Here is a 16,612-nt window from a genome sequence, read left to right on the forward strand (position 1 = left end):
CAATTTTATTGGTGTTGGGCAGAAAATCTTCATGCATGCAATTTTGTCTAGTCTAGGCGTGTCTTTGGTTTGCAGTATCACTTCTCTGGGACAAAACCATGCCCTTTTCATTGAGTTCTTTATGAGTTGTTTAGGATAGCCTCTCTCACTCAGTTTGGTGCTAAGAGTTAAGGCTTCTCTAAAGTATTCTTCTTTAAGTGTGCCATTCCTGGGCAAGTGGAGGAATTGTCTAAAGGGAAGACCATCCTTCGGGACCCCAGGGTGGAAGCTTTTATATTGTAGTGTTTTGCTCCATGGGATTTCTATAGAGGTAGAGTATAAGATGATTTTAATAATTCTTTATTTCAAAGCCAAGGAAAGGGAGACTGTGACAACTGGTGTTGTGAGTACATTTCTGATATGGTTGGCACCTGCCCAGGTATTGTAAGAGAAGAAGGTCTTCCTGCAGGCCCTTCCAAATAAGAAAGATGTCATCAATGTGTCTTTTCCAGCAACAAATGTTGCCAAAATAGGGGGCCGTGGCCTGGAGCCTGCAATGGGGGATGCATGAGTTCAGAGCTCCGCACCGGCCCGTCACTTATTGGCCTGAATATCAGCAGCCAGGGCCTGGGCAACTGTGGAAACGTATCCTGGGGCCTCTGTGTGGCGGATATTGGACCCTTGTGAGTTTGCCCATCACAGGGCGTTTATAGATGGAGCGGGGTCTTAGCTGCGGTGGTCTCGGAGCACCAGCAAAATGGCAAACCCAGTGTGGGCGGATGAAGACATGTAATGAGTGCCCCAAGGGGGTTGCTGCCTGCCCCTGGCTCGGGAGCTTGGTGACTGCTGAGCTGGTGACCAACCTTGGTACATATCAGGGGAGTGGCCCCGGCGCGGAACACCGGCGATCACAGAAACATTTTGGAGGTGAGGAGCTGGGTTTGGCAGGGGATCGGAGCCTAGTTTGGGGCTCATGCTGACTGGCGCTGGCTCTGGATGCTGTGTGAGCCATGTAGTTTCCTCAAGTAGGCCTGGTGGCACATCGAAGGGCCTGGACTTTGATAGTCTCCCCCCTAGGTGCCTGGGCCTCAGCAGGACAATTGATGCAGCCCTGTGTGAGGGCCAGGAGAGTCCGAATTTATAGTTGGCTGGCAAGAAGCACTTATGGTCAAGCGCTGATTCGGTGGACTGCACCCGATTATGCCTGTTGCTTGATTTTGATGGTTGCCTGGGGTTCAGACACGGCCTACTGTGGCCCACACTGGAGAGTATATTGCAGTGTCCGGATCCCAGGAATGTGAGTGACTGCAGATTGCCCATGGAGGGGTACTAAATAAGGGTTGAGGGACACGTGACTGAGGGCGAAGGCTTTAAGGCAGCCCCAACACCGGGAGTGAGACTGAAACGGGCTGAAAGAAGGGGCTGCAACAACCTGCCCCGGATCTGAGGGGCACAGACTATACATAAACACGTGAGTGACAGCCCTATACCTGGTTGTCCGTAGGGGCCGGGCGGATATCGAATCCCATGGTCCCGGGAACATAAAGTGCCTCTGTACGTGGTGTCAAGGGGTGTCACTAAAGTTCTTGGACCTCTTCCCTTTGGGAGGCCTAACGAGCTTCCAGGCACAATGGGCAAACCCAGGGTCTGCCAGGTGGGGGCCTCGCATCAGGAACAATCGCAATCTACCCCAGAGGATCCAGTGCAACAACAGTTGAGTAAAATACTGGAGGCCATAGCGGACACGAAGGCCACCCTCCACCAAGATATCAGCACAGTTGGGGTGGGTCTTGCCCTGCTGCAGGAAGAGCACAAGAACTTATCAGAGAGAGTGAAAGTGAACAAAACTAGTATTGCGGAACTGGCGCCGGCACTGAAAACACTAGAGCAGCAGGTTGGGGCCATAAGGGACAGAGTGGGTGTGCTAGTGCGGAAGGCCGAAGACGCTGCAGTGTTCAACAGGAAGAACAACAACAAGGTCCTGGGCCTACCAGAAGGGGTGGAAGGCCGTGATATAGTGTCCTTCTTGGAGCACTGGCTCAGAAGAGTGGTAGCACCTGAGGGACTGTCAACCTTTTATACACTGGAGAGGGTCCATAGAGTCCCGGCCAAACGGTTGGCCCTTGGGAGGCCCCCGCGGCCTGCGGTGGCTCTATTGTGCCATTTTTTAGATAGAGACTTCCTTCTGCATAGGACATGCACTGAGGGCTCATTCACCATGGACAACAGCAGAATCTCTCTCTTCCCGGATTATACTCTGGAAGTGCAGAGGAAACAGGCCTCATACTTAGAGGTCAAGAAGGCATTGAGAGAGGTAGGTCGCCAGTACTCTCTGATGTTCCCAGCCCATCTACGCATTATTCTGGATGGTAATACTCACTACTGTGATCATTCTAAAGACGCGTGGGACTGGTTAAAGGCCTACAAAACTGGGACTCCATGGAGCACAGGCTCTGGACCTTCTCTGAAGAAGGCCACAGAGCTTGGGATGTTATCCAGAAAACGACCTTGTAGGTGGGCCACAAAGAAACCAACCTCATCACAGACAGAGGGGAAGAAGGATAAAGCGTTGCAGGCTGTAGCAGCACTTATGCTGGGCAGGAGTTCTACCCCAGTGGTGGAAGCCCACTTCTTGAGAGAAACTGAAGAAAATGAGTCCGACACTTCCTTCAGTGACAGTGTGAAGCTGCCGGTGGTGACGCCAAAGACAGCTGACAAAGTGATCTGAGGCAGTTCGAATTTTGTGGTGATTTTGATACCCACAGGGGTGCCGGACTGCTGATTGCTGATCCTGGTCCCGAGCTACCCCACCTTATATGGGGCCGGTGCGCTCTAGATGGTTTATGCACCCTGAACAATGACTCCATTGACTACCCCCCCGCTGAGTGCCTTACTACGTTTGGGCCTCATCTAGTACAAATGTTTCATATGCTGTTTGGGCAGCCAGCCATTGTCAGACTGCCCTGGGGATGGGGAGTTTACCAACATGGGGGTCCATTTATGTGTCTCTTATGTTTTGAAGTTTGCCGAGGGAGGTGGTGGTGCATGAACAGGGGTGGGTGGGCGCTTCCTTCATGGGGCTTTTTGTGGTACCCAACATGAATGGCGGACATTCGTAATGTCTTACGGTTTATAACATGGAACATTCGAGGTATGGGGTCCATCACAAAGCACCATAATATTTATTCATATCTGAGGTGCAGGGACATACACATTGCATTTCTTCAGGAGACACACCTGAACAGTGAGAAAGCCGGGAAGTTGAAGAGACGATGGAGGGGTCAGGTCTTCGCGACCACCTCCTCAGCTTTCGCCAGAGGAGGTTTTATTTGGGTCAAGCTGGGGGTCCCTTTTGTCCCCTGAGCACTCAGAGGGATGGTTTGCCCTGATCACAGGCAGGTTGGCGGGTCAGGGAGTGACCCTTGGCAATATATTTGCACCTAATCGAGATCAGATCGGGTTTCTGGTGTCCTTCTCTGCCTCAATGGATAATAACTTAAATGGTCTTATAATATTGGGGGTGACTTTACCTGCATTGCGGATGTTGACCATTCGCACACTCCCTTACCTGGGTCTCAGCCAGACCGCACAGCTCTGGAATATCCCACTGGGGCCTTGAGGACACTTGGAGACTGAAACATAACATAGATAGGGAGTACTCCTTCTTTTCACCGGTTCATCAGGTACACACTAGGCTTAATACGTTTCTTTGCGCTCCCACCTTTAATAGCTCCGTTATACACACCGAATACTTAGAGCACACAGCGTCGGACCACAGTCCACTGATAATGACGCACCAGCACCCGGAAGGCAACCTCCGATCCCGACTGGGAAACTGAATCCGACACTGCTTGAGGATGCCCCTTTCCACATGTCATTACATGCACTCCTAGACACATACTTCGCCATGAATGCCAACACAGCATCTTCTGCTCAAGTGGAGTGGGAGGCCTTTAAAGTGGTTGTGAGGGGTCACTGTATGCGACAGGCGAGCAGTGCCCATAGGGAACTACGTCAAGAACTTTTAGACCTGGAGGGGAGCATCCGCAGCTTGGATAATATTCAAGGTATGGGTGATGCAGCGCACATGACACTACAGGACACTCACCTAAAATATAATGATGCAATAGGGCGGTTGAGATATTACAATTATAAGGACTATTTGAATAGAGTGCTTAGGGAGGAAGGGAAGGCGGGCCGACTCTTAGCAAGGCGAAATAGGCCGGAACTAGGGTGATCGCCAATCACCCAATTTAGCTTGGATACAAGGGATGTGTTGTAAGATCAGGATGCGATTAAAGACTCCTTTTTGACATATTATGAGCAATTTTACAAGGCCCCTGCTAAGGGAGCCCCAGCTGGGTATAAGTAAGTATTTGGGCCCTCTACCGCTCCGAACGTTAGAGGAGTCAGATTGGGTGGAACTGGGAGAACTAACAAATTTACAGGAAATCAAAGCAGCCATTTGCGCATTAGCAGTTGGGAAAACTGCAGGGCCTGACGGGCTCCTGGCATAATTTTACCAATGCTTTGTCGATAAGTTTGCACCGCAATTGGTCAAGCTATATGAGAGCAGTGAGTTGCCCTGCTCTACTCAGATGGCCCTAGTGATCCCTCTCCCAGAGGCTCATGTGAAAGATTACAGACCTCTCTCCATGCTTCATCTGGACTTTAAGATCCTTAATAAGGTGTTGGCTGGCAGGATACTCCCACACATGAGGACTGTGGTTCACCCTGACCAAAAAAGGATTTATCCACTCTCACAGTACTTCTTAAAACCTTCACAGGCTCTAGTCTACACTCTACTATGCTGTGGCCCAAACCAAACACCATACGGCGGTTCTTTCTGTCAACTTAGAAAAAGCTTTCAATACAGTGGGTTGTGAGTACCTGCTTGAGGTGATGATGCGCATAGGCATGAGGGAGGAGAGGGTGCAGTGGATGCGACTCCGTTATGCTTTACCTCCAGCAAGGGTTAAAACAGGCAGAACAATTTCCAGACAGTATCAGATATCCCACAGGACTATGCAGGTTTCCCCCTTTCTCCCCCTCCGGTTTGCCCTGGCAATCAAGCCTCTTGCGGAAAGGATCCATCAGGAAGGTGACAGGATTGGCTTGTCTATAGGGGGGCGGCTACATCATGTCTCTCTATACATGGACGACCTGCTGATATATTTGACCGGGGCAGCCACAGTCACCTCCACGGTCATACGAATCCTTTATGACTTTGCGTTTCTCTCGGGCATTCGGGTCAACAAATCTAAGACATACCTGTTCCCAGTAGCAGGACCATTGCACAGACCTGGAGCACTGATGGTTGACATACTCTGGGCCCAATGTACGTTCAAATAACTAGGCATAAAAATTTTCCACTCCTTGGACGATCTGAAGGAAGGGAACCTGGGCAGGGTGTTGCGCTCACTTCATTCTTGTGTGCACTTTTGGCGCACACTACAACTACCCTTCGTGACCCCAATCACCCTATTTAAGATGGCCATGCTACCTCGGTTATTGCATTTCTTAGTTAATCTCCCAGTCCTTATTGTAAGCAGCTGGTTCATTGAAATGCTCTTCTACGTAATTTGGTGTGGGGCGGCGGGCGCCCTAGGGTGTCTCCTAAAACACTACAACACCCTACGTTGGAGGGAGGGCTAGGGGTTCCGAACTTTGAATTTTATATGCTCGCTGCTCAACTACAGTGACTAGTGCAATGGGCGGAGGGAGTGAAAGAGGAGGGCACACACTTATCGCACCCGGAGTCCTGACCCAGCTTGTGGTGGCAAAGCTACAAATCCCAGCAACACCCACCCAGTATTACTCAGTGTTACAGCACACAGCCTTCCAGTCTTGGAGACGGTGCCAATGCAAGGAGCAGTGATCCACCAAGTACACCCCCATGTTGCTCCTCGTGGGGCTACCACATGGTGACCTCCAAGTTATATTTATAAGCGAGCAATTAACTCGTTGGTCAGATGCACGGTTGGGTAATGTCAGGGATTGCTGCCTGGACAAAGTCCTGCTTCTGTTTGAAGAATTGATGGCAGACTGTGGTCTCCACAGATCAATTCTTACAATATGAGGCCTTGACACGCATGTTTGTGCAGTTAGGGAACAGAGGGAGAGAAGAACCAGGGACACAACCGGTACTACGTGCTTTATTTAACCTTGGTACAGCAGTGAAATGGTTCTACGCTACACTGCAAGCAGCAGCCGTGGGTCCCTTGAGTGGGCTACTGGCAATTTGGGATAGAGTCGGGGCAGAGAACTTACAGAATCAGAGTGGTGCAGAGTCTTGCACTATTGTAAAAAGATCTCTAGCAGTTCATTTAATTCAATCATACACAATGTTCTACATAACGCCTCACTGCCTTAAGGTGAATTATCAGGGAGACGCTTGACAATGTCCCAGATGCATGCACTCTGATGCAGACTTTGGCCACATGACCTGGGGCTGTCAAACCCTGCGTCCCTTTTGGGAGGCGGTCTAAGCCAAGCTCGGATCGTCTTGGGCAGGGTACTGGCCACCACAGTGCAGACTTGCTACTTGGGTCTTTTCCCTAGGCCGCCAAAGCGCAAAGTTGGAAATCGGCTGATAGATCTTGCAATAGGCCTCGCTGAGCCCCGAATAGCAATGGAATGGAAATCTCCCAAGAGGGCCTCAATTCGAGACTTGGAATAGGGACGTCATCACGTGGGCTAGGGCAGAAGGTAGAGCGCTTATTGGGAAAAGTCCAAGGGAATGACGAAACCCCTGATAGCTGAAGAATGGAAAGAGGCACTGGGTGCATGGGAGAAGCCTGAGGATACTGATAGTGAGAAGGAAGAGCCGGGACTGGGGGCTCATCCAGAGGGCACTAGATGTGGCGGCCCAGTGCAGTCTCAGGATGGCTCTGAGTGTTGACCCAAGGGTTAGATGTTTCTCAGATATTGCCAGACAGAGATCTGTTCATCAGGCAAGAGAGACATAGAGATAATGGGGAGCCTCTCCCATTTACCCTCTCCCCATCCAGACTCACTAACGGTCCAGTAGCACTGGGACTCCCCCTTTAGGTTCTATGGTCAAATATTATCTACCTCACTCCTCTGCACAGGTTTTATTTACTTTTTCATTTTGTTTCCCTTTTTGTTGTAAGGTTTGTATTCAATAGCACGTAAACGATTATGAATTTTATGCATACACACAGGATCGCTGTAGGAAAACACCCATTTACAAGTTCTTGTACACAGATATCAGTGAAGCCGGTACTAGACAATATGGTCACTAACGGAAGATGTTGGCAATTTTATTGGACTACTGCTAATAAGTATTCTAGGTGGGGCGAAGGTACTAAACTAATAGGTTAATTGCTTCAAGAAAACAACTGCAATGGAGACTGTCAATATTGCCAGTGGTTAAAAGTCTGTAAAAATCTATTATATGATGTAAAATGTCATTTAATGTAAGGCTGTTTCTCCTCCTTTTCCTTTTTTCCTTTCCGTATCATGTGTGACAATCTATACAAAATACCAAATAAAAATATGTCTTAGTAAAAAAATTGCCAACATAAGGACTGTGGTCTGTGGTGAAGAAGTTGTTCTCAATCTTGCCTTTGTACAGATTTGCCAAGTTTGGCACAAAAATAGCTCCCATTGAATGGCAAGAGCACAGTTGATAATACTTCTGTTTGAACATGAACTAATTAGTGGCGAGGTCAATTTGAAGTAGTACAACTATAAAATAGGTTGGAACATGTCCTGGGGGGGGGGCGCGGTTGTGTAAGATATTGTTTTATTATCTCAATGCTTTCTCACTGTGGAGTATTGGTATAGAGTGACTCTATATTTAATGTCACCAGTATTTCTTGGGTGGGGTAAAAATCCATTCCCTCAATCAGATTGATCATGTATGTACTGTTGTGTACATATGTGTCCAAAAGGGGAACATAGGGCATATTCATCAATGTAGGCATTTGCCATTGTAATTATTAAGGAATCGCAATTAAGGAATTGCAAAAGCCTTTACATGTAGAAATCAATTTAAAATTAGCGATTCACAAACATTCCTTAATTGCGACTCGCAAATTGCGAGGTGCAATTAAGGAATGCCTTACCATTCATTCCTATGGACCTACAGGCAATTTCAAGGGTGCAAGGGTGTCAAAAGCACACCATGTTGCTCCCCTGAAATTGAACTGTGCACACACGTTGGGCACACACATGCCCCAGGGTCATGTGTGTGTGTGTAACCTACAAATCATGGCCATATTCCATTTGCATGTTTCCAACATTAAGTCACTGAATCTATTTCAAGTATTCTCTAACATGGTACACAGAGAGATGCACATCCAAGATACAATCTTTGCCCTTCAGAACCTCATGTATGGATGTATGTGTTAGTGTTTAAATATCGCGATCCTAGCTGAGAAGCAACGGGGTACTGTATATTACAAGAGAAGTTGGGAGATGATCATAGATTATGTACAATAGGTGAGGATTACACACATTTATTTTACACACATTTAGGCACAGGGAGATTGAGTGATTTGCATAGAATCTCACTATGTTGGGCCTAGCACCAAGGCCGTGATTTAACCTGGGTCCCCACGTTTCAAAGGCAGTATCTCAAGCTGTTAGGCCAAAACTCCTCATTTCAATCTCAAGGTTGACCTAAATCTGCAATACTATTGTAGAATCTACAAAGTCACTATTCCTCGCATGTTTGTGTCATGACATGACCAACCAAGGAATTAGATTGTTACTTTATTTACTATCTCAGTATGCTGTACCTTCAAAGCCACTCACACCCCACTTCTACGTTGAACATTTCACGTCCAAAACCAAAGACATGGAAATATCTTGAGGCTAAAACCAAAGAGGACATTCAGATTAACTCACAGTTGTTGAACTTGCATTCAGAATACCTAAAATTGCCCTCATACATATGTGCTACTTTCCCATTCTGGGTATTACTAAAACTTTGTGTATATGTTACTGATTAACTTTCTAGATAGAAATGTGGCAAGTAATCAACATTGAACATTTCTAGTCCTGATCAATATTCGGTCTGATTTCTGAGCCTGTGCTAAGGGCCAATCTTTGAAGAGACAGGATCTGAGTCTTCTATGCATGCAGGAAGCACCAAGCACTTCCTTCAGCTCCTGCATCCTGCAATGTTAGTATGTGGTCCATTTTTCTGTGTATATTTTTTGCTGATTTCAGTGGTGTTTTCTCAGTGTTTTTCAAACATTTTCAAATCAGTGCTTTTCTTTCTCTTTTCATCTGCCTAAATTCTTGTCTCTTGGGCAGGCCAAACAGTCCTGCGCGCTTTGAATTTTCCCCACCAGACTTGCTTTAGACAGCCTGGTCAAGAACATGCAAAGCCTCCCAGTATGCATCTGTGAGTGGAACCATAGTGTTGAGACCAATCACAACACTGCATTGCAGCGTTGCGATTGGCTTAGGGAAGGGATCCTATGTGCTTTCTGTTTCCATCCACAACAAAAGCAGAGCAGACGGTGGCTGAAAGTAAGTGAATTTTTCAAACTTTTTTTGACTCCCTGCTTTTTTTGACCTCCCCTATCTCGCCACCCCGGTCCTCTGCTAGCCACCTCTGCCCCTAGGTGGCCCAGTTATCACTATGACTGGCCTAAAGAGCCTCACTATGGAAAAGATGACTGATTATGTAAGTGAGTTCATACTTATGCCATCTCCCAAAAGCATGCACATGAGGGCACAGGGAGCTAAGTGAATAACACATATAATGCAAAGCCCTTGCCAGAGACCTCTATTCTACTTGCACCTATTGAATATTTTTCCTTTCAACCGTTGTATATTTAAATATCAGATTACTCAAAATAAAAAAGACACCAAAAGCCTCACTACTCATTTTATCATTTAAAAGTCTGTGTGAATCAGGTCAAATAAGATATGTTTTCTTTCTATTGTTACCTGCATTTCTCATTAGGGTTCACATTTACCTTTTAAGGGAAAATATATTTTGTGTGTCTATGTATCTTTAAGGTTACTAGCTTTCCCTGTATAGACAGCGTAGAATGTGCAATATTTAAAGGATTAAAGTGATGGTGGATGTTATGTTCTGGAATCTGGATCTAAATTCGTGTGATTAATCTACCGGAGATTACATAATTCATTGATCAATCTGGATTTGCATTTAAATGTGTTATGCATGTAGATATGGATATTTTATTGTGATACTTTAAACAAGAGGGGTGAGATTTAAAGCATTTTGAGAGAGGATATCTATTTTGGAGCCTGAGCTTGAATATTCCTTAGACATATACTCCTGTTGCTATTAAATATGTTTTCAATATATCTTTATTGGATTTACAGTTTTTCAAATAATTGTATGAATGTGCAATACTCATGTTCTCAAGTTAGAGATGTATTATTCTAAGAAGCACAAGACAGTAACTGGGATTCCATATATGAAATCATTTATCCTTTTAGTAATGTCACTAATATATCTTTGGCCACATTAAACCTCTGCCTAGGGACTTCATTGATACATGAACACACTGTTGACGTGAAAAAATAATGTTTAGGGTTTTTTTAAGTGCACATTTAATGTTGGTGACATGCAAATCTTTGATTTCATTGCGAATGTTTTCTATAATATCTAGGTACAGGTTTGAATCTCTCCATTAAGCATAGGAGAACTCGTCATAAATTACCCACACATTAGAGTGGTTTAACCCTAGAACATTTAGATAACCCTAGAATTTATAATAATATTTAAAGCATTTGAGAGAAACTAGGACCCCTGCAGATGTTATGCTTTTTTTCTCCTAAGCAACAGCCATTGCAAAAAGTACAACACCAGGCAGGGCAGCGAACCTTGTGTTTTTTAGTGCAATCCTGAAGGGAAAGGCAATCACTCATACCAGTACATTGAATTGTTTCTATTTTTTTTTAATCCACATATTATCGATAGAACACAAATAATATTATTTCTATAGTGAGAGTGGCGTATACTGAAACAGCTGTCTGATGTCCTGTTTACTCTACATTGCTGTAGATATCACTATATGAACTGCAAGGAAGATTTAAAAAATGAAATACTATACTCCCATGGCAGAGCATGCCCAGCCCGTAGACATATAAAGATAGCAAAATTACCTTGTAAGGTCCTCTCCTTCCCTATGGGCTTATAATAAAACATGTATTTTTACCCTGCACGAGCATGTTCTTGCTAGAAAGACTATGGGGCATATTATCAAGGACTAGCGATACTTTTATCGCCGCGTTTGCGTCCGTTTTCGGACGAAACAAGACAATAAAAATATCCCTTTATTTACAAGAGCACGCTAACGCATGTTCAATTGGATTAGCGTTGGCTTCAACATCGCATTGCCTTGCATCTCTAATGAGATGCAAGGGAGGCATGTCCCGTGAAACAACATGGGATATCATCACTAACCCTTATACTCTCTATTTTCAAGTGTATCGCTAACACGCAAAGCGATATTAAAATCAGCGCTAACCGGGTTTTTCGCCTGTTTGTAACACCTGCTATTATCCTTTCTAAGCCATATCTATAATGGGAGATGGATTGTTATGCTGAGTCCACTTCTCCCATTATAGATTAGGTTTTCCCTAACGTGGTTTTCAACGCTGGAATTCCAGCGATTTTGACTCTTTCTGCCGCTTTTGCCTGGGATTCTGGGGCATATTACCAACAACTAGCGAAAAGTATCGCTAAATAAGCTTAGCGACAATTTTCTATCGCCAAGCTTTGCCGGATTTTACAGCTGAGATAACGTGCTATTAGCAATGTTTATCTCAAAAGTGATAAAATACCTGGCGATAGCGGCAAAATGCGTGAATATCGCTAAGAATACAGCGATATTCACGCATTAGCAACAAAATGCTCTTAGCCATGTTGTCCACCTCCCATTGGATAACATGGCTAAGAACTGGTCTGGGTAGGTGTTAGTATTTTGAGATATTCTCGATTAGCGCGAATATTTCCATTGCTACTCCTGCCATGCTAATAGGCGATAGCGATGTTAGCGACTGCTTTCAGTCGCTAACAGGTTGGGTACGCCCACTTTGCATGTCATTAGCCATAAATATCGCTTACATGCAAACCCGGCCCCAAACCGCTTGCTATCGCCTACAAGCTGTCGTTAACTGCTGTTAGTGACAGCTTGCTAATAGGGCGATAGAATTTTCGCCGCTTAGCGGCCGAAAACGGTCGCTAAAGCGGCGAAAATTGCCTATTGCCCCCCTTGATAATATGCCCCTCTTTCGCCTCGGCAATGCGCATTGCTGGTAGTGCGCACACCAGGCGATAGAATCTGGCGATATGCAGCATTACTTATCTGCACACTACACACGACCAGCGATAATTATCACTGGTCGTTGATGATATGCCCCCTATGACAAAACAGAGCAAAATGCCGATACATCCTGAGGCGAAGTGATGTATCCCACGGCCTACTACGTCACACTGCCTCCCCTCCTCACAGACTGAAACTGTGAACTATAAAAACATGTGCGAAAGTAGATGAACTCCAAATCACACCGAAGTATGAGTGATTCAAAGACTAGAGGAACAGGTTTGCTGTGAGATGTTCTCTACAACTTCAAGCAAGAATACTGGTTCAGATAAAGATAGCTCTTGGGCAGAAGGAGTGGCAACCGGGGCACAGGTTTATTTATTTATTTGTTTTAATTTAAAACAAAATATATTGGCAAATCACTTAAACACATTGTCCTCATCAAATTATCATGATCCATGTGCACATTTACAACTTACAGTTCCGTCTTCTGTGTTCTGTTGTAACAAGAAATCAACCCCCCCACTCACTCCCTTTATGAGTCTCTTAAATGTAGTTTAGTGTCTCTAGCAGTGCTTGTTCGCGTCTTCTATTCTGTCTTTTGCTCTCATTTGGGGTCCACTTGGTGTGTGATGAAGTTCGTGTGCTACTCGCTCTCTCTTATGCTCTTTGGGCCGTCGACCTATTGTCCCTGTCCGGTGATGGTGGCTCGATTGGGCATCTGCTGTAAATAGGGTAACCAACTGGCATTGGTGCAAATTCAGGACGGTGAGTGTAGAAATTCAGGACAAAGGGTCAAAATTCAGGACACAAATTCAGGACAGGAGGTCAAATTTCAGGACAAAACTTTAAGACAATTGGATAAGTTTTACAGACACATCAGAGGTCGCGCAATAGTATATAAGTAAGCCCAGCCATATCCAAACATTCAACCAGTTGCAAACTTAGCCATCATGTATCCTTCCATCTATCATTTCACTCATCCATCCCTTCATTCATCCTTTCACTCATCAATCCATTATCCATCCATCCACCCTTTCAACCTATACATCTGTACACTCACCCATCCACTCTTCTACCCATCCACCCATTCACTCATCCATTCAGCCATTTTCCCTTTCACCCATCCAGCCATCCTTTCACTTATTCATCCATCCACCCAGTCACTCATCCTTCCACCCATCCACCCTTTCAGTTATCCATCCATCCATCCATCCATCCATCTATCCATCCATCCATCCATCCATCCTTTCAGTCATCCATCCTCCCTTACTCTCTCCATCGACCCTTTCACTTAGCAATCCTTGCCTCCATCCATCCATCCACCCTCCCATCCATCCATCTACTCATCCACTCATGAATCCATCCATTGACCCTATTACTCATCCATCATTCCTCTCATCCATTTATCCTTTCACTCCTTCACTCATCTATTCATCCTTTTGTCCATCTACCCTCCCTTTCCATCACTCATCCATCCTTACATCCACCCTTTCACTCATCCGTTCATCCATTCACCCTTGCACTTATCAATTCATCAACCCATACATCCATCATTTCAATCATCTATCCACCCACTCACTCATCATCCACCTTTTCACTCATCCATCGTTTCACTCATCCATCCACCCTTTTACCCATCCAGCTACCCTTCCACCCATACATCCAGCTATTTACCTTTTCTCTCCTCCATCCTTCCAATCACTCATCAATCCATCCATCCTCTCTCATTATCCATCTATTCAATCTTTCATTCATCCATTCAGCCTTTCACTAATTCATCCATCCATCTACCCATCCCTTCACTTACTCACTCGCCCACCTTAACATATTAATTTTTAGCTGAGCCTTTTTGAGAAGAGGCCCATCAAGAACTTCACCCTCGCTGCAGGAGCCATTTCAGGACTGGAACAGAAGCCACCCAGGGCAGAGACAGATCCACCACATGGGGGGACAGGAGCCATCACAGGCGCGGGGCGGGGGGGCGGGAGCCACCACATGGGGGGACAGGAGCCATCACTGGTGGGGGGCAGGAGCTATCCCAGAAGGGGGAACAGGATCCACCAGGGTGGGCACCGGAGTGGGCGTGCAGTATTCTAGTATCATCTTGGTCTCTTCCAAGGTGGGGTAGGGCTTTTCACCCCCTCCTGGACAAGACAACGAGAAGACAGGCTCTGTTTCCAAAATATTATTTTTGCCATCTCCAACTGTGATGTACAGTACTTAAAGGAGATACTCCGAGAGAACTGATTGTCCTCCATACTTTGTTAATCAGTGTGGGTGTGATTGTGCCATTTCTTTATTTTATTACATTATAGACTGCATGTTTGCAGAACCGAGGTTTGTTTAAACCACGTGCTGTCTCGGTGTAATGGGGCCGGTTCTAGGATGTTTGGGGCCCTGGGATGTGTGAGGCCCCTCTAAATTGCAGAGACATGACGGCATTCAGGGCTGTTTGCATCTGAATAGATGCCCCTGCTCCTGAAGCGGCAGCCCCTCCCGCTCAGCCACCTCCAAGCACCTCTTAACAGCTCATCAAGGGCTGGAGGCAGGGTCGGATTGGGATCACAATTCGGCCCGGGCACTGACGAAAAAAGTGGCCCACATTCAAGAGGCGTGGCCCAAATTTAAGGGGCGTGGCCCACATTCAAGGGGCGTGCCCTTTCATGAAACACCATTTGCACAGACAAGGAATGAAAGTGGGAGGATACTGTTCTTGCACACGACACAGGGCCAAGGTGACAATGGCCTACATGCTGAGCAACTAAAAAAAATAGCAAGGCCCCTTTTTGTCACAAAATTATTCCAGCCCTCCAGCACAGGAGCACCTGAAAAGCAGCAAAGCCCCTGCTATTACTAACCTACTCAGCCCTCCCCAGACCTCCAGCTCAGGAGCACATGAACAGAGGTAAGGCCCCTGCAATTAGTAAATTAATCAACCCTCCAGGCCTTGGGAAAATGTCCTGGCAGGGGAGCACAAAACACAGCTTTCTGGGTCATCCAAGGTAGCCAGGTAGCCAGGGGGGAGGCTGAGCTGAAGCTGGTGCATGGGAAGTGCCTTCCCAGTGTGTTCTGGCAGTTTGAGTATTTAACATTTACTGTAGTATTACCCTTGTACCTGTGTATGGTACCCTTTTGTAACTTGCACAAGTCACTTTTCTCTTGTAACACACTGTTTGCTACCTCTCACTTTTGTTTGCTTTAGATACTTGCACAAGTGCCACCATTGCCTACGTAACGTTTGTTCTTGTGCTGGAGTGTCTGCCATTAATTGCAGCATTATACCTCTACTTGTATTTTGTACGCTTTTGTAACCTGCACACATATCTCTTTTTCCTCCTGTAATGCACCGTTTGCTCCTCTTGTATTTTGGTTGCTCACTATTGTCACTTTTGATTCATGTAACTTAACGTTTGCTTTTGTAATTTGTCCACTTATAATTTTTCTCCTCATGTATTATTGCTGTTCCTAGTCTGAAGCGCTCTGACACCTTCAGGTAAAGTCCGCGCTATATAAAATCTCATAAAGAAATAAATAAAACAAAAAAATTCCAAACATCACCAGGCCCCCACAGCAAGACCCATTCTTCCTCGCCCACTATGCCCTGAATGTGAAGGGTTGTGGGCGAGGTGTTAAGAATAACACCCTTTCTGGGCTGCATGGGCGCCAGGGGGCCGAGGTGCAAATGGCTCAAAGGCCTGAGAAACACCTGGCCCCCAGGGAGGCCGATTCTTACAAACAATCACCCCTCCCCAGCCCAGCCTCAGCTTGATTGCTTGGCAGGGCAGGGGTGAAGGAGAGGCCACAGCTGACAATCGCTGTCTGGCCGCACAGCGAGGCTGCTTTCATTTTAAGTCTCTGTCTCCGTGCACTCTGTGGGCCGGTTTTTTTTCTCCCCTTTCCTAGTCCACTCTCTGTGGACTGGGACAGGGGAGAAAAAAAACGGCCCACAGAGGGCACTGAGGCACCGGCCCTTCGGCCCGTTCCCGAATGCCCGCCTTGCCAATCCGACCCTGGCTGGAGGTGTGAGGGTTGCCATCCCACTGTGCCTCTACAGTGCTGCTGAGTATCCCAGCTTGCATCAGAGTCTGTTAAAAACCCGACCCCAACAGCATCAGAGTCAAGAAGGGAGGTGTGTGGTTAAAATAACGGACAAATGGCGTCCGTTAAAGAATCCTTCACGGACAACGGACAGACGGCTGACATTACGGACTGTCCGTGAAATTTACGGACGGTTAATCACCCTAGCTGTAAACCGCCTATCAGCCTCCCCCAAGCCCTTGCAGTGGTTTAGCAGAGGTTCCATCCAGAAGAGAAAGCATCTCATGAAGCAATTGATGGCATAAAACGCCTTA

The sequence above is a fragment of the Lissotriton vulgaris genome, chromosome 7, assembly GCF_964263255.1.
Source record: "Lissotriton vulgaris chromosome 7, aLisVul1.2, whole genome shotgun sequence".
Classification (NCBI taxonomy): Eukaryota; Metazoa; Chordata; class Amphibia; order Caudata; family Salamandridae; genus Lissotriton; species Lissotriton vulgaris.